Source organism: Panulirus ornatus, chromosome 8 (assembly GCF_036320965.1).
Source record: "Panulirus ornatus isolate Po-2019 chromosome 8, ASM3632096v1, whole genome shotgun sequence".
Classification (NCBI taxonomy): Eukaryota; Metazoa; Arthropoda; class Malacostraca; order Decapoda; family Palinuridae; genus Panulirus; species Panulirus ornatus.
This window is the reverse complement of record NC_092231.1, coordinates 544,429-564,737: the sequence shown is the minus strand read 5'-3', so window position 1 is coordinate 564,737 and position 20,309 is coordinate 544,429. Positions and strand designations below refer to the sequence as shown.

General features: G+C 43.2%; 1 protein-coding gene across 5 annotated transcripts in view; it reads right to left on the bottom strand.

Annotated features, from left to right (window-relative positions):
• Positions 1–20,309, bottom strand: part of alpha-Man-IIb (alpha-Mannosidase class II b) — a 1,285,879-nt gene that overhangs the window by 926,159 nt on the left and 339,411 nt on the right. For all 5 annotated transcript variants that reach the window (XM_071663884.1, XM_071663880.1, XM_071663881.1 and 2 more), the window contains one exon: positions 2,767–2,918. The gene's annotated coding sequence lies outside the window, so the exon portion shown is untranslated. The remainder of the gene's footprint in view (positions 1–2,766; positions 2,919–20,309) is intronic.

Here is a 20,309-nt window from a genome sequence, read left to right as displayed (position 1 = left end):
TTCCAAATCCAATTTGGTCTCCCACTTCTTCCCTCCACCTCTGACACACACATCCTCTTTGTCAATCTTTCCTCACTCATTCTCTCCATGCGTCCAAACCATTTCAACACATCCTCTTCTCTACCCTGGACAGAAGGGTCTGAACAACACGATCTCTCTTCTGACATGGTTTTCATCATTTATATTGGTTCACTCATATAGGAAAAACGCAAGGGTATCGAACATGGAAGCGAAGTTGTTGCTCACAAACAAAAATAAAGCTTGGAAGATAAAATAAATAGTTCCATCGTAATAATTCCTACAGCTGGAATCAATAGTCGAACATCAGGGGTGAAACAGTCACTTAAATAAATAGTGATAATCTTAGTCACGATATATCAATAGGTTATCACCAGTCCCGCGAGCTTTACCGATAATATACATTAGCTCCACAAATGCACAACATGCTGGTCTATCACTTTATATCGTCTTATCTGCTCGGTATCCGAAGTAGGTAATTCACTTTTATGCGAATTAAATGGATTTATATATACAATCATTTTTTCGTTAACCAACCAAGACCTGCAGCTGGCAGTATCACAATCCACTAACGGACGATGAAAATCAACACCTTTCGTCCATTTGCATTAGATTTAGTGAGATACGTCGACCAATATTCATGGCAAACATCAAAACTTTCATTAGAGTCATCAGAACAAACTTTTCATTAAGGTCAGAGTCATAACTGAACCGATTCGAAAGATTTCGTCACAGATGAAAACATCTGTCAATTTTCTCTTGTAATGCTCGAATGTAACTGTTTTCCTTTCCAGCTGATCTGGCGTAATCACCAGCCTTCAGACACTTCTCTGAAGGTTCCTTTACGACGACAGTCTACGATAATTAAAAATTTTCCGAGAAAATAATAAATGTAGAGAGAATTGTTTAACAAACCGACCACATGATTTGATTTCTGATGATAACTCAATTAGACTGATACCTCTTGTACGTTCCATATTAATACTGTTTCTCTTAATTCATCAACGGGTGTGAGGATATTCTCACTCAGCATCGTTGACAAAGGATCAAGTCCTCCACCCCGCGCTGTGCCTAGCTGACATCACAGTATGGAGTCGATTAACAACATTACCGTAAGATTTAAAAATATTTTTACGTAAAATAATTCTATCCTCAAAATCTGAAATCTTGGGAGAGTAGTCCACCATCGGAAGGACTGTCATGGTAGCCTGAAACAAGCAGACTTGGGTCAGCCAAGTTATCCCTTTCAATAAAATTCTCTTTTTCCACAACAATTTTTCAAACGTTTCGATATAAAAGTAAGTGGTATTGGTCTGCAACGTTCTGGCAGTGCTTTGCTTTTTAGTTCGAGGCAGAAAGCTCTCCCAGTGCATTTAAGAGCTCCTGGCATGACTCCCGACTTATAACTCTTCGCCCACACGATGCTTACGACTCCCGATTGCAGTCGTCGGATTTTTTTATGAGCACAGCCTAGGTAGTTTGGCCCTGGGGTCGAGTGCTGCAGTATTCTCACAATTGCCCTTTAAAGATCAGCGGGAGTGAAGCTGATGTCCAAGAGAGGCGCTACATGATGGCCACCTATGAGATACCACCTCAGGAAGCACTATGCTGCATCCGTTCTATCCATCTGAAAACTTTTCATGTTTTCACTTGGTTCCTGGTGGACGGCGCGACGAGTCAATTTTTGAGAAAATGTTTCTAGATGGTTCTGCTCTCATCAGGTTTATCACCACAAGCAACATTAATGCTTTCTCTCCCTCGACTGCTACTTTTATTCAATTTTTTGTTTCATTTACTGTAATTGTAATACGCATCTTTTCTTCTCTAATGATAACTCGGCGTCAATTGAGTTTCTATTTCTTTGTAAAGGTTGGATGTTTGTATGTCGAGTATTTAAGCTTAACCACGAGTTCTTACACTATGGAAATATTAGATTAAGTTCAGGGCTGACGTTGTATTATCGTTTAGATATCCTGCAACGGTCTACAACCACGTGACCGGAGCTGGTCGAGCAGGAGGTACAGCAGCCCCACTGACCACACACCTCCAGGTTTTGGTCATTAGCTGTGTTGCTCGTGTTTACAATCCCTCTAGCTCTTGTTCTTTTATATCACTTCCCGTTTTCTCTGAACATCTTCCCTTCCATCTCTCCGCATATAATCTAGTCATTCTTTCTCCAACTATCATCTACTCGTGTCAGTACCAGAGTAACAAATCCCATTTTACACCAACAACCATATCCATCTTATCTTACACCTAGGACACTGACGCTCACCTTATGAAAATCTTACAATGGAAACTACCTTATGTATTACTTAAGACCATATCGGTGTGAGGCCTTCCGGTAATTTCAGAGGTCTTCCCTACCCCAGCACTTCGACCTAGGACTGTGCCTAATATTATGGATACCTTATGATGGCTTCAGAGGATTTCTTCCCAGACAGCTGGGTCTGGGACTTGACCTTACCTATACCTGACGTTGATTTCAGGGGTCTTCTACCCCCATTGCTGGGTCAGGCCCATACCTTACCTGATGTATACCTTACGATGGTTTCCGAGGTCTCCTACCCTCACCGCTTGGTCTGGGATCAAGCTGTCGTGACTCTCCTCTGCTCACTCCATATCCACATGGTTGGTCTGGCAATTTTTCTAGCTAGTGTGAACAGCCCTTAATAAAGATATCCACTGAGCAGTACACTCCAAATATTCACTATCTAGATAAAAAAAAAAAAAGGACAGTGCTCTCACCTGTTCTTTGACGTCGTTCCCAGGACCAACGCCTGAACACGCTGGGCAGAAGAGCTGAGGGTCTCGACAGGCAAAGTGCCTCACTTCCTTGAAAGTCTTCTCTTTAATGATGTATCTCGCCAGGAGGTGAAAGACTCGCCATCCTCCCGCCCCTGTACAACAAAGTAAAAAGCTTGTGTTCACAGGCAATTATTCTAAATATTACAACTCATAATTCAAATACAGAAACCTGATTTGCTAAGAGTTTGTGCATTAATACACACTATCAACGCTAATAATACATACACCCTCTCTCTCATATACATACATATATATAATATATATATATATATATATATATATATATATATATATATATATATATATATATATAAACATTATCCCTGGGGATAGGGGATTAAGAATACTTCCCACGTATTCCCTGCGTGTCGTAGAAGGCGACTAAAAGGGGAGGGAGCGGGGGGCTGGAAATCCTCCCCTCTCGTTTTTTTTTTTTAATTTTCCAAAAGAAGGAACAGAGAATTGGGCCAGGTGAGGGTATTCCCTCAAAGGCCCAGTCCTCTGTTCTTAATGCTACCTCGCTAACGCGGGAAATGGCGAATAGTTTAAAAGAAAGAAGAAATATATATATATATATATATATAGGGTGTTTTGGTCGAGGTGGTGTGCAAAGTGAGAGGGTTAGGGAAAATGATTTGGTAAACAGAGAAGAGGTAGTGAAAGCTTTGCGGAAGATGAAAGCCGGCAAGGCAGCAGGTTTGGATGGTATTGCAGTGGAATTTATTAAAAAAGGGTGTGACTGTATTGTTGACTGGTTGGTAAGGTTATTTAATGTATGTATGACTCATGGTGAGGTGCCTGAGGATTGGCGGAATGCGTGCATAGTGCCATTGTACAAAGGCAAAGGGGATAAGAGTGAGTGCTCAAATTACAGAGGTATAAGTTTGTTGAGTATTCCTGGTAAATTGTATGGGAGGGTATTGATTGAGAGGGTGAAGGCACGTACAGAGCATCAGATTGGGGAAGAGCAGTGTGGTTTCAGAAGTGGTAGAGGATGTGTGGATCAGGTGTTTGCTTTGAAGAATGTATGTGAGGAATACTTAGAAAAGCAAATGGATTTGTATGTAGCATTTATGGATCTGGAGAAGGCATATGATAGAGTTGATAGAGATGCTCTGTGGAAGGTATTAAGAATATATGGTGTGGGAGGAAAGTTGTTAGAAGCAGTGAAAAGTTTTTATCGAGGATGTAAGGCATGTGTACGTGTAGGAAGAGAGGAAAGTGATTGGTTCTCAGTGAATGTAGGTTTGCGGCAGGGGTGTGTGATGTCTCCATGGTTGTTTAATTTGTTTATGGATGGGGTTGTTAGGGAGGTAAATGCAAGAGTTTTGGAAAGAGGGGCAAGTATGAAGTCTGTTGGGGATTAGAGAGCTTGGGAAGTAAGTCAGTTGTTGTTCGCTGATGATACAGCGCTGGTGGCTGATTCATGTGAGAAACTGCAGAAGCTGGTGACTGAGTTTGGTAAAGTGTGTGGAAGAAGAAAGTTAAGAGTAAATGTGAATAAGAGCAAGGTTATTAGGTACAGTAGGGTTGAGGGTCAAGTCAATTGGGAGGTGAGTTTGAATGGAGAAAAACTGGAGGAAGTGAAGTGTTTTAGATATCTGGGAGTGGATCTGGCAGCGGATGGAACCATGGAAGCGGAAGTGGATCATAGGGTGGGGGAGGGGGCGAAAATCCTGGGGGCCTTGAAGAATGTGTGGAAGTCGAGAACATTATCTCGGAAAGCAAAAATGGGTATGTTTGAAGGAATAGTGGTTCCAACAATGTTGTATGGTTGCGAGGCGTGGGCTATGGATAGAGTTGTACGCAGGAGGATGGATGTGCTGGAAATGAGATGTTTGAGGACAATGTGTGGTGTGAGGTGGTTTGATCGAGTGAGTAACGTAAGGGTAAGAGAGATGTGTGGAAATAAAAAGAGCGTGGTTGAGAGAGCAGAAGAGGGTGTTTTGAAGTGGTTTGGGCTCATGGAGAGGATGAGTGAGGAAAGATTGACCAAGAGGATATATGTGTCGGAGGTGGAGGGAACAAGGAGAAGAGGGGGACCAAATTGTAGGTGGAAAGATGGAGTGAAAAAGATTTTGTGTGATCGGGGCCTGAACATGCAGGAGGGTGAAAGGAGGGCAAGGAATAGAGTGAATTGGAGCGATGTGGTATACCGGGGTTGACGTGCTGTCAGTGGATTGAAGCAAGGCATGTGAAGCGTCTGGGGTAAACCATGGAAAGCTGTGTAGGTATGTATATTTGCGTGTGTGGACGTATGTATATACATGTGTATGGGGGGGGTTGGGCCATTTCTTTCGTCTGTTTCCTTGCGCTACCTCGCAAACGCGGGAGACAGCGACAAAGTATAATAAAAAAATATATATATATATATATATATATATATATATATATATATATATATATATATATATATATATATATAATACCTGGGGATAGGGGAGAAAGAATACCTCCCACGTATTCCCTGCGTGTCGTAGAAGGAGACTAAAAGGGGAGGGAGCGGGGGGCTGGAAATCCTCCCTTCCCGTTTTTAATTTTCCAAAAAAAGGAACAGAGAAGGGGAGCAAGTGAGGATATTCCCTCTTGGGCTCAAACCTCCGTTCTTAGCATTACCTTGCTGACGCGGGAAATGGAGAATATATATGATTAAAAGAAAAAAATATACATATGTATGTGTGTGTAATGGTGAACTTCACTTGCTCTTGGTTGCACCACTAGTTAAGTCAGCTATGGCGTGGCTGCATCAGTGGAAGTAGTCTCGTCAAAGAACATCTTCCTCCAATCCATATATCCTTGTTACTGGAAATAGTGCAACCCTGGGCTGCGGGAGCCCCTTGAAATAGGAGGTCCCGTCATGTCCGGCGGGGTGGCGACGAGAATGGATGAAGGCAGCTATTATGAATATGTCCATGTGTATATATGTATATGTCTGTGTAAGTATATGTGCGTATATGTTGAAATGTATGTGTATATATGCGTGTATGGGAGTTTATGTATATACATATACATGTGTATGTGAGTGGGTTGGGCCATTCCTCGTCTGTTTCCTTGCGCTACCTCGCTGACGCGGGAGACGGCGATTAAGCATAATTTATATATATATATATATATATATATATATATATATATATATATATATATATATATATATATATATATATATATATATTGTACAAAGGCAAAGGGGATAAAGGTGAGTGTTCAAATTACAGAGGTATAAGTTTGTTGAGTATTCCTGGGAAATTATATGGGAGGTATTGATTGAGAGGGTGAAGGCATGTACAAAGCATCAGATTGGGGAAGAGCAGTGTGGTTTCAGAAGTGGTAGAGCATGTGTGGATCAGGTGTTTGCTTTGAAGAATGTATGAGAAATATTTAGAAAAACAAATGGATTTGTATGTAGCATTTATGGATCTGGAGAATGCATATGACAGAGTTGATAGAGATGCTTTGTGGAAGGTATTGAGAGTATATAGTGTGGAAGGCAAATTGCTAAAAGCAGTGAAATGTTTTTATCGAGGAGTTAAGGCATGTGTACGAGTAGGAAGAGAGGAAAGTGATTGGTTCTCGGTGAATGTCGTTCTGTGATGTCTCCTTGGTTGTTTAATTTGTTTATGGATGGGGCTGTTAGAGAGGTGAATGCAAGAGTGCAGGCCCCGATCGCTCAAAATCTTTTTAACTCCATCCTTCCATCTTCAAGTTGGTCTCCCCCTTCTCCGTGTTCCCTCCACTGTGACAGATATCCTCTTTTTCAACCTTTTTTCACTCATTCTCTCCACAACATCAGATCATTTCAGCACACCCTCTTCATCCCTCTCAACCACCCTTTTTATTTCCACACATCTCTCTTACCCTTTCATTACTTACTTGATCAAACCACCTGACACCACATATTGTCAAACATGCTATTTCAAACACATCCTCCCACCTCTGCATAGCCCATGCGTCGTATCCATATAATATTGTTGGGACGATTAAAACTTGTAACATACCTATTTTTGCTCTCAGATAACGTTCTCTCTTTCCACACATTCTCCAGCACTCACAGAACCTTCGCCCCATCCCCCGCCCTATGACTCACTTCCGCTTCCACGATTCAATTCGCTGCTACGTCTAATACCAGGTATCTAAAATACGGCACTTCCTCTAAAAGTCTTCATCGTTCAAATTCACACCCCAACTAACCCTGCTAAAGCTAATAACATTGATTCTATTCACATTTACTCTCAACTTTCTCCTTTCACACTACCAAATACAGTCACCATATTCTGAAATTGTCACTAGAATCCGCTAACAGTGCTGTATCATCAACTGTCTTTTTTCCCAGGCCCTCTCATCCCCACAGAATGCATACTCGCCCCTCTCTAAAACTCTCATTTACCTCACTAACCATCCCATCCATAAACAAATTGAGCAATCATGGTGACATCACACACCCCTGCCCAGACCCACCTTACCCTACAACTATTCACTCCCGTCTCTCCTTACTCGTATATATGCCTTACATCCTTGATTAAAACTGTGCACTGCTTTAAGCAGATTTCCTTCCACAATGCATATTCTTAACACCATGCACAAGACATCTCTAACGAACCCCATCATGTGTTTACTGCAGATTTATAAATGCGGCATACAAGTCCATCTATTTCTATAAGTGTTTTTCACACACATTCTTTAAAGCAAACACCTGATCCACACGTCCTCCATCAATTCTGCAACCACACTGCTCTGTACATGCCTTCATCCTCCCATATAACTTAGCAGGTACACTCATCAAACTTATACCTCTGTAGTTTGAATTCACATCTTTACTCCCCACCCCCACCCCCCGCCACCCCTTGCCTTATACAATAGCATTGTACATGCATTCTGTCAATCCTCAGGTACCTCACCATGATCCATATATACATATCCTTACCAACCAATCAACAACACAGTCACTCCCTCTCTTAGTAAATTCATCTGCAATACCATCCAATCCATCCGCCTTGCCAAGCATCATCTTACGTAAGACGAATATATATATATATATATATATATATATATATATATATATATATATATATATATACAATTATCATTACTATACTTACCATTATCAAACTTAGGGGGAGGGATCAAATACTAATTTCTATTATTTTTACACAATTCGCGAGTGACTTTTTTGCTAACCAAAATATTATTCGAAAGAGGAGTTTCCCGAGATTTCTTGACGCATTCCACTTTAAAATATGTTTTGCATATTCACTGGATTTACTGTATATAGATGATCAGCTCTAAACTTAAAACGACCACAATAATTCAATCATAACATTCAAAAACAAGAACTAAGAACTTCAGCGAGATTATCTGCTTCTTCTAATTCAGGAAGCTGTCTGGTATTACAAACCAAGAAAGGCAACAGTGAGCTGAATCACAAAGCTGCAGCTTGAGCTGGGAAAAGCAGTAGCAGATGAAGAAAAAGATTCTAGACTGATGACCTTGTGAGTGCTACAGTACCCTGACGCGTGAGGCGGCACATCATCTATGCCACAGACACATGAAGGCCACTTCCACAGCCGCAGTTGGGAGGAATAAGGTGCTACAATGCTCACAAAACACAGAATAAACAGCGGCAAAGCAGCAGACGGGAGTGAATAAGTGGCTGATACCTGTATCCGATGCGCCAATTCATACGGACTCTGAAGCGAAAATGATTAACACAGACAGTGTGCAAGCATCAAGGAGCCTCGCCTATTCACAATGATGCCAGTACACACCCACACATTCCCTGCATCAGACCAATATGTGAACAATTAAACTTGCAAGATTCTCTCATAAGAAAAAGAACCAGTGCCAGAGAGACTATGTAAGCGAAACGCCCACAGGTTTATGCACCAACTGCTGCCTTGGCCAGACTAATTGCATTAGTGTGAACAGCAAATCTGTATGGACGAACAATGTGTTTGACACGTTATCACATTCCTACCGGACTGGTAAGGACAAGTCTTTTTTATCTTTCAGCCTATCTAACATGACGATACGACCATCACGTACACCAGTACAACATTTGGGCATGATGCACTCATCTCTGACCTAACCCATAACATTGACGATGTCACATTGTTAAAACATCCGAAGGTTTTCATATCAAAGTTCAATGATTCAAGAAAAACAATAAATCTAACCAAAGACGGAGAGCTTCTGGTGCAGATCATGTCCCTCGGTTGACCATCGTTCCATGTAAGTTATAATGACTCGGGAGAACAAGCAAAATGCCCACGTTATAACAACAAACTTTGCAAAACCCTTTTATGAATACGACCACAGCGTCACTGTACACAAAATGAGTAGGATGGGAATAACTAGAAAACAAAACGAAAAAAAAAAAACTTGATTAGCAGATTACAACTGGTTGTGGTTACTGCACAAGGAACTGTACTTGCATCTCATACTGTTATTCATCTTGTATTTGATTCAGGCACAAACAAACCAGATTTATATCCCTTGCAGATACCAAAAATTATGGACTTTCATCCGTAGAATTCATTGAGACAATGAAGTCAAAACTGTTTATAAATAAAGAAAGTCTTCTAGTAAACCAGTAATAATGATATGGTCTTTTTTAGTGAAGTCTAACTTCAGCTAAGTCCTAAAAGCAAAATGAAGAAATGCAAATCAGGATAGATCATTATGAGCGAAAATAATGGAATATTCATTTCAACTTAGAAAACAAGAGAAAAGTATTGTAATACCATAAAGGCAAAGGCTTAGCACTATCAGTTTCTTTACACTCGTGAAAGGACTTCAGCCAAAACCATATGCTTTAATGTATGTATAATGGGGTTACAACAGTAGCATCGTAAGCACAAAAATTCGATAAAGAGCGTCATATCCTGGTCCGTAATATCCATCATTATCAAAGAGGCCACTGCTGTTAGTGAAGGTATGGCCACAGGACTGGTATGACTGGTACAATACCAGACATAAACCCGTTCACCTCACACTAATCCCAGTGAAGATAAACATGAATCAATAACCAACCGAAGTGTCAACACTAAACCTCCGTCGTTCGTAAGTACAGTATGTACTGTACGTACGCACACGCTAACAGACAGACAAGGTAACACTATATGCGCCTTCAAATTCCTGGCGAGGTACGATTAATTACCTCCACCTAGAAACATAGTATGAAATATGAACAAAATCAGTGTAACCAGACATATTTAACAGCCAGCGAAACAGGTGGGGTTGAGGTACCATCTGCCAAGTCGTAAACAACAATCCTTACGTGTTGCAGGAGCCGCAGCAGCGCTCCACATGCACCTCACATGGGATAGGACAGCCTGCATGCCTCCCTCCCTCCCGTGGGGCAGATGGAGTGGCTGTGGCCACGCCCATTAACTACTGATCTTCCTACTGGCTGGAAGAGTTGTAAATATTAGCCACATCCCTTCTGGATTTTTGCTTAAATATGGACCAAGTTTAAGTGCTAACCCTCTCAAGTGCTGCTGATTTATCAGCCTAAAATGTGAGTCTGGATGCAGCAGCGTGCACAAACCTGGATTGAGGACATGACCCTAATACCGCAGGAGGAGATCCTGACGGATGGCCCAGGACGTATCACCCGGGGCACCCGGCCACCGCGGCCGACCCTCAGACTACAAAACAGCGGGACATAAAATCAAATAAAGACAATTTCCTGCGGGGGACGACGACTCTAAAATATTTTCCCAACATTCAGTAGGGTCCCGGTGAGGGAGGGAAGCCCCCTCGGTAGCGCAGGGGTCGACATGCTATCCTCCAGGGGCGTGCCCTGCGGAGTCACCTAAACCTGCACCACAAATACAAAAATAAAATAGATTTTCAGTTCAGGAGAGAAGAGGAGGGCAAGTCTACAACACCACCAGGACATAAACACTGACTCAACTAGCAGATACTGCCCAGAATTTCAAGCATTTTTAAAGGGCACGAAGTTTATGCAAGCTTTCAATAACACAGACGACTTCCTAAATGGTGACAGAGCCTCTGACCTGCAAACTGGTGCAGTGAAATCAAGTCACTATAAATAGCTCGCTGTATAATAAGAATAGATAAAAGAAAACAGCGGAAGTTAAATTTTTTTATGCATTACAAATAAATCTCGCACGGAAAATATAAAGCTTACCTTCCCTGATTGCTTCACTGCTGGAGCACTCGTGGCTCACTGCTGCAGCATATGGGGCTCCACAGAGCACCTCATCTCCACCTCTTTCAGCGTCTGGTATCTATCGTTATGAAAACCTGGGGATCCATCGCTATGATGGCTCGGGGCTCTACCACTATAAACAACCAGGTTCCACGGCTATAAACGCCCAGTCTCCACGGCTATCAGCGTTCAGAACTCCACTATTGTGAGCTCTCTGGGATCAAAATACAGCAATTCATATAACACATTACGGGTTCTATGTTGTCCTCGATGCTCTGTGATCTATTACACAATACGGAGGGCCATCGTTGCGATGAGTCATCGTGGATTATGAAAGTTTTCAAAAAACATACAAGAAAAAATTCTCTATCGCCCTTCTAACATGGCAGCTCCCTTGGACCTCTGCCATTTGTGATCTTTCCATTCGTCCGTCAGATACCACATTTGAACCTTGGTCGTAACTTGAGAATTAACCTTATACAGCTGCTAATAACTCTCTCTCCCCCTACAACTCGAAGCTCCAGAAATCTCTACCCTCTCGTGTCTGTCGTGACAACTATGACGATATTCTAAAACAGATTTTTCACTTACTCCAAACTTCGTAAATACTTTCCCTCGTCTTTTCCCCTTTCATTAACCTTTTCATTTTTCAATTAAGGCCCGGCCTTGATGTGGACTTTTGCCCGTGACTGGAGCCTTCAACGTAAGAAAAAAAAAAGTAAAAAGGTTTAACCTGTAACTTATTTTATTTTCCACCTTGGCCATGCAACTTAACAGATATTTCTGCTATACTCCTACAATAGTTCCATCAGTTCTCATCTCAGTCTCGATGACTAAACTGGAATGCAGGTGGCATAGTGTGTCATGGAGCACCATTTCATCATGCATCTAACAGCTGTTTATTCCTGCGTGTTCTCAAGACTCGGTGGCAGTGCTCACACACGGACGAAAACAGATTAGACACAGCCTGAACGACAGCACAACTCTAACCTTTACATAAACATCCACAGAAATAAAACTATGTACGGCAGACATTTGTAAAATAATGGGAAACAGTCCTTGCTTCTACAGCGTTGACAACATGGATGTTACGACACATACCAAGAACATTAATACTGTAGATGACAGACACGTTCATTGTCTTAACATGTACAGGAATATCATTAAACATCAATAAATATAGCAGTACACATCAATGGATAAAGCAGTACACAACAAATGTAGCAGTACACCAATAAATACAGCGGTTTACATTAATGAATACCGCAGTACAAATTACTAAATACAGAGGTATACAACACATTTAGTAAAACTGATTGGAATAATTTCAGCAATAAACGTAAACATGGCAGAAAATAATGAAACATTTGCGTCCACGCAGAAATCGCTCCTCCCAGTGTCAAAAACACGAATTTCCAGAAAGACTGACCTCAGGAGCATCTGAAACATGCACAAGACACGTACCAGTGAGAAAAATGCAAAAGGCGCCAACTGGAGCGAGAGCAGGGCTTTCTTTATAAGAGACGGTAGCGAACAGTCGTCATCTAGGCAGCTGCAAGTCACTCAGCGAAGAAAAACCTACGTCTGAAGAAGTGGCGATTCTGATTATATTCAATATAATGAAAACCAAGAACTTTCAGTGACACATACAAGTCGGGAAAAGCATAAGTCAGGAACAAAGTACAAAGGGACCACTACGAACAGAAGAAACAATTTTAGATGAAAAAAAAATTCAAGAAAATAATGTACCTAAGTTCGCTTAACTAAAAATCACCACAAACCAAAACACGTCCTCCTAAATAATGATGCCCGTGTCTGTACATACCTGAGTTCCCACCATAATACTAAAGTTCGCGAGGTCATTACACCATGATAGTGAGTTCTGCCTAAGAACCAGACTTCTGGACCAATGTCCTTTCACAGAAATGCAATAACAGCAACACGAGCACTAACTACTCACGACCGAAAGTTTGGACTCGTCTCATTGTGTCCCACTCTGTCTATAGGAAGAAACGAAGCAAAAAAGAAGCTACTATTTAGGTGAAACCTTAAACACGGTTTAAAGATGGAAATTAACTTCCACGAATTAGAAACAAATATACAATCATGGTATCTTCTTCGAATGGGAATATCTTTTCTCCTTAGTTCCATTACAAAGATAAATTGCATACACACTGGAGAACAAACAGAACACATGCAATACAACATCGGTCATGTTGCAAGAGCCTACACCCTCCTCTTCTATACCCAATACAACTTCTATGAGGAACAGAACTATGAAACTTAACGATGTACATCATACACTATCCTGTGAGGAACGACGAGGACGACCACAGACAGAGATCAACAAGGAATTCTAAAATCTTAGAGAAGAAGCTTCCCAAAATATCGAAAGGAACTGCTGCGAGTACGTCGTATTCTCAAGATATTGTTAACATTTAGATGTACGGTGAATGCTGTCCAAAATACATGCCTTACATCAGTTAACTAATCTTGGTCTCAAAATACAACGTATTATTAGTGAAAAAACTTTGGTAAATAGTTTTAGAAAACTACAGAACTTAACTTTTTCCCATCTCACAACAATACACAAATGAAGTAACCTTCACCGAGGAATAAAGAGAACCAGCATCAACACTGCCCGTCTGGTGAACTATTCTTGTCCAAGCTGCAGACTCAGGCACCAGCACACCACCATCACGGAACCTTACCATGGCCAGCCACAATCGTTGAGCGGTGAACACTGCTGGTCACCGTGACCTCTTGACAAAAGAGTTTGGATTTCACCTCTGAACATAAATATTCCCTCGAAAATCCCTTTCCTTTTAGCTTTAGTAATAAAACTTATGACGAATATCCCTGACTTGTTACCATCTTATTAGCGAAAGGTCAGAAGCGTACTGACAAGAGTTGATCACATGGTATCACCTCACCCACACGGAACATCTTACACGGAGACCTTCATCATCATCAACTGACACGTCTCGCACACCCGTCATCTGAGGCCATGATGGATCCTCTGCTGTGGTGTACGACTACAACAAATGAAGGTAAAGACACTAGCAAAGTGTACACATGGACGTCTTGTAAAGATGATGGAACAGCTAGGAACGGTAAGCGGTAATATATAGGAAAGATTTGAAAAGATGTCATACTGACGAATATCTAACGACAACGTGCCAATTCTAGGATAGTGACCACACATTACCGTAACATACCGTCATATTTACCACACATTACCGTAACATACCGTCACATTTACCACACATTACCGTAACATACCGTAATATTTACCACACATTACCGTAACATACCGTAATATTTACCACACATTACCGTAACATACCGTCATATTTACCACACATTACCGAAACATACCGTCACAGTGACCACACATTACCGTAACATATCGTCATAGTGACCACACATTACCGTAACATGTCACAGTGACCACACATTACCGTAACATGTCACAGTGACCACACACTACCGTAACATACCGTCACAATGACCACACATTACCATAACACGTCACAGTGACCACACATTACCGTGACATACCGTCACAGTGACCACACATTACCGTAACATACCGTAATCTTCCTATGCACATTTCGCTCACTTGCTTAATGACTTGCTCAAGACAGTAAGTTTATTAAATCTTTCTACCGTCGACATGTTTAATTTGCTCAGAATTCACAAAAAAAAATGTGTACGTCACAGTCAGGCAGAACACCTTGGCAAAACGGAGTCGTCACACTGTGTACGTCACAGTCAGGCAGAACACCTTGGCAAAACGGAGTCGTCACACTGATCACTATGTCAACAGTCAAAAATCTGACAAAACGGCTAATACCAGTCAACGGGGTTATCAAAGTCTTCATTGTTTACAAACTAAGGATCCAGAAGTGAGAGGCAGTGATCCCACTGCGACAAGTGGCAAGAGAGGCAGTGATCCCAATGTGACAAGTGGCAAGAGAGGCAGTGATCCCACTGCGACAAGTGGCAAGAGAGGCAGTGATCCCACTGCGACAAGTGGCAAGAGAGGCAGTGATCCCACTGTGACAAGTGGCAAGAGAGGCAGTGATCCCACTGCGACAAGTGGCAAGAGAGGCAGTGATCCCACTGCGACAAGTGGCAAGAGAGGCAGTCATCCCACTGCGACAAGTGGCGAGAGAGGCAGTGATCCCACTGCGACAAGTGGCAAGAGAGGCAGTGATCCCACTGCGACAAGTGGCAAGAGAGGCAGTGATCCCACTGCGACAAGTGGCGAGAGAGGCAGTGATCCCACTGCGACAAGTGGCAAGAGAGGCAGTGATCCCACTGCGACAAGTGGCAAGAGAGGCAGTGATCCCACTGCGACAAGTGGCAATAGAGGCAGTGATCCCACTGCGACAAGTGGCAGGAGAGGCAGTGATCCCACTGTGACAAGTGGCAAGAGAAGCAGTGATCCCACTGTGACAAGTGGTAAGAGAGGCAGTGATCCCACTGCGACAAGTGGCAAGAGAGGCAGTGATCCCACTGCGACAAGTGGCAAGAGAGGCAGTGATCCCACTGTGACAAGTGGCAAGAGAGGCAGTGATCCCACTGCGACAAGTGGCAAGAGAGGCAGTGATCCCACTGTGACAAGTGGCAAGAGAGGCAGTGATCCCACTGCGACAAGTGGCAAGAGAGGCAGTGATCCCACTGCGACAAGTGGCAAGAGAGGCAGTGATCCCACTGCGACAAGTGGCAAGAGAGGCAGTGATCCCACTGCGACAAGTGGCAAGAGAGGCAGTGATCCCACTGCGACAAGTGGCAAGAGAGGCAGTGATCCCACTGCGACAAGTGGCAAGAGAGGCAGTGATCCCACTGCGACAAGTGGCAAGAGAGGCAGTGATCCCACTGCGACAAGTGGCAAGAGAGGCAGTGATCCCACTGTGACAAGTGGCAAGAGAGGCAGTGATCCCACTGTGACAAGTGGCAAGAGAGGCAGTGATCCCACTGCGACAAGTGGCAAGAGAGGCAGTGATCCCACTGCGACAAGTGGCAAGAGAGGCAGTGATCCCACTGCGACAAGTGGCAAGAGAGGCAGTGATCCCACTGCGACAAGTGGCGAGAGAGGCAGTGATCCCACTGCGACAAGTGGCGAGAGAGGCAGTGATCCCACTGCGACAAGTGGCGAGAGAGGCAGTGATCCCACTGTATCAAGAAAAAGTTTCTCGAATTAGGCCCTTGTTACCATATTTCAAGCAGTGAATCAAATATACAACAAATTTGGGAGAGACAGAGAGCTTCCATATACCTCTTGACAAACAATGTCGGACAACTCTGTTCAAAATGTTCAGAGATATTCGTGCTCGTGTTTTCCCTGACCATCTCTGCAGGTCGACTCAGCCAGGGGCAATACTCAGCAATAGGAGGAAAATGTTTGTAGACTCAACAATATCAAAACCAGAATTACATTAAAAACTTTATCATGAAAATCCTTCAAAATTACTAAACCATGAAAATGGCGTGTAACTTTAAAACGGATCAATGATGTGGACAGTGAACACTTGTACAGAGATGTAGGGATAGAGCAAGCAGAGGACATAACATGAAATTAACCAAGAAACTTTTTAAAAGATGTAAAGAAGGACTTTATGGTACAAGTGATGGATGAAACGAACAGAATATCTGAGGACACTGTAAATGCAGGCAGCATACGTCAACTTACAGTTGTATGACAGAGAACGTTCAAGAGATGAGACCATAAAAATGATAAACTTCCTAAACAATACAAATAATTACACAAATACACATGCACCAGTTTAAGCCAAATACCTAATTATCGACCAGCCCCAGAGTGCAGAAAGAAGCCTAGGTTGGGTATGGGCCGACTGCCACGCCCTGGCAGAATTCGACCCGTGCGGTTACGACTCTTGGCCGACTCGCGCTGACTCATGGCCAGTAACGCTAACCACTATACAATGAAGCACGTGTGTGTGTGTGTGTGTGTGTGTGTGTGTGTGTGTGTGTGTGTTGGGCACATGATGGGGTGACGGTGGGCAAGTGGTGGGCTGATGGCAGGTTGACAATAGGTAAGTGGAGGGTGGATAGTGGTCACGATGTGGGTTGATGTCAGGTGGGAGGCTCATGATAGGCAACTGATGGACTAATAATAATTGGTAAGAAGTGGTATGATAGTGGGCAGGAGTAAAGGTGATGGTGGATATGCTGGTATGCTGTTGGTGGGCAGGTGGTGTGGTGATATGTTGATGGTGGGCAGGCGGAGGGGTGACGATAGGCAGGTGGTGGGGTGATGGTATGTTGATGGTGGACAGGTGGTGGGGTGATGGTATGTTGATGGTGGACAGGTGGTGGGGTGATGGTATGTTGATGGTGAGTTGATGGTATGCAGGTGGTGGGATGATGAAATGTTAATTGTGGGTTGATGGTATGTTGATAGTGGGCAGGTGGTGGAGTGATGGTGGGCAGGGGGTTGTGTGTGTCATAAACAAGTGGGGGAGACGGAAGTTCCCTTTCCCCCAGCCGGTGTGGTGGGCCTGAAGGTGGGGGTGAGGACAAAGGCGTGGCTGGCGGGTCAACACTTGAGCTGATGAGGAGGGGGAGGGGGGGACCGGCTGGGGTGGGGGGTAGGCGGCTGGTGCCTCATGTCCTGCTCTCTGCTGGTGAGGCTACGTCCTCCACCTCCCTCCTCCCCCCAAACACACAGGTACACACCACCTCCCATACGAGCCGGTAATTACACAAACACTTGACTCGACTGCTGTCAACATTCCGTCTCAAGTCTGTTTATCCCTGGAAACTTGACGTTCATTGCAGGTGGTGTTGAGGGCAGTGCTGAAGCAGTGACTTCGACCTCTTCACAACTGCTGGAGTTTGTTTCTCAATACAGTTTTAACCCGTGAGTTGACGTGGCTCCTTGCCAATATCTTATACCAGAAGTGTTCAATGCATCGTAAAGTAACAACAACGCGTCACTTATATCAACTCGCTCATTAGCATAATTTCCTGAAGCATCAAAATATTCTCGTGACATCAAACTTAAAATTACAGAATTTCATCTAGTATCTACAAATTGCTATTTACCAGCGACATGTCTAAGATTACCATATTCGTTGTAACCGAAATCCTGCCAGAACTTATTCATATACAAATTCTCAATTCTCTCCCATTAGTCATTATCACAGAGCAACGCTAAACAATTATTATACAAATCTTCAACGTTAACCACAACCTCACTTTTCTCACACCCGTTGTTACTTTACAAGCAGATGGAAGAACAACCAACGTCAACAACAGAGGATGGTCCCTACCATGTATCCTGAACCGTCAACAACAGAGGATGGCTTCTGGTCCTCGCAACAGCCAAAGCAGTTGCACCAAACTTGCCAGATAACTTCCTCTACGTAAGAAATGTGTGACAAAGTTTCTCCAGACAACTTCAAGCATTGCTCATCCGCCGACCACGACCTGAGGGAGGGTCGGGTAGGATCACCGACCACGACCTAAGGGAGGGTCGGGCAGGGGGGAGAGGCACTCATTCTAACAAGGGTTCCTTTATAAGCTGGATCCAATGACCACTGAGTTCTGTGGAACCAACAAGGAATCCAAAACCTGATTCAGTTTCTGAAGATTTTCTTTTCTTGAACTACAAGAAAATGTAGACGAGTTACAGAAACAAAGTGATTTTGTACAGTGACGTTTAGGTTTAATACGTCACTACCAAACGTATAGTTTCCCGAACGTATTTTAATCAGGATTTGCAGTCGAAGCGCGCTAAGCCTCTGCTCAGTAATCGCACCATCTAGTGAGCGACAGTCTAATTTACTTGGGTAAACATTCGATTAATTCCAAAATTTATCAGGAGCAATTCCTTTCTCCCGAGGCCCCACCACCAATCCAAACTCACTGTCTGGCAATTATTAACTATTCCTATCGATACGTAACACCTGAAGCATAGGAGAACGACCCTTGAGCATAAGGTGCATTCCTTAAATATGATGGCTTTGCCTTCAGCCTGACCCTTTAAAGGCCATATTAAAGGTCACTCCACCATACAAAAGAGCCGCATCGTCAAAACCAAAATCTATGTCCGAAAAACGTCATACATAAACGAGTTACAGCAGGGATGACATCGTGTACGAGTCATAAAACAAATTACAAACGACCTGATGGTTAATGGCGAGGTTATCCGAGTCAAGACAGTAATAGTAAGTTATAATCTTGACATGTACACATGGATAAGGATAGCAAGACTCAGCTCGCTCACCGCTCCTTCCTACACATTAGCTGGCAGGATGATAGCTAACACGGAACACCAAACAGTACAAAGATAGAATTTTAATAGATTTCTTGAGAACCAGCATGAATGATAAACATAATCTGATCTGGTCTCAGCCGGCAGAAGTACCGGGGAAATACAAGTGGTAATCTATTAATTTAGCTCCACATCAAAACTAAGGTTGGGCAATAGTTACTTATGACTTAAGTGCTTTATAATGAAAGTTATGGTTACGAACATACCAGTTGAGCATTACCGGGAACACTTACTTAATATCACATAAACTGACCTGGGAAAATATTGGGTTATTTAAGGTAAAGCAACGAATACTGTTGTAAAAAAAAAAAAAAGAACCAATGAAAACCTATCCTAATCCCAATAGCAATAACGAATTATCTTCATTTAGAAAAAAAAAAATCTCATCAAAATACGACGAGGATCATCCGGTGCCGAATGTAAACAGACGACTTAGCGAGATCCCCAGCAGGTGACGACTGTAATGGTTACTTAGCGAGATCCCCAGCAGGTGACGACTGTAATGGTTACTTAGCGAGATCCCCAGCAGGGGACGACTGTAATGGTTACTTAGCGAGATCCCCAGCAGGGGACGACTGTAATGGTTACTTAGCGAGATCCCCAGCAGGGGACGACTGTAATGGTTACTTAGCGAGATCCCCAGCAGGGGACGACTGTAATGGTTACTTAGCGAGATCCCCAGCAGGGGACGACTGTAATGGTTACTTAGCGAGATCCCCAGCAGGGGACGACTGTAATGGTTACTTAGCGAGATCCCCAGCAGGTGACGACTGTAATGGTTACTTAGCGAGATCCCCAGCAGGGGACGACTGTAATGGTTACTTAGCGAGATCCCCAGCAGGGGACGACTGTAATGGTTACTTAGCGAGATCCCCAGCAGGTGACGACTGTAATGGTTACTTAGCGAGATCCCCAGCAGGGGACGACTGTAATGGTTACTTAGCGAGATCCCCAGCAGGTGACGACTGTAATGGTTACTTAGCGAGATCCCCAGCAGGGGACGACTGT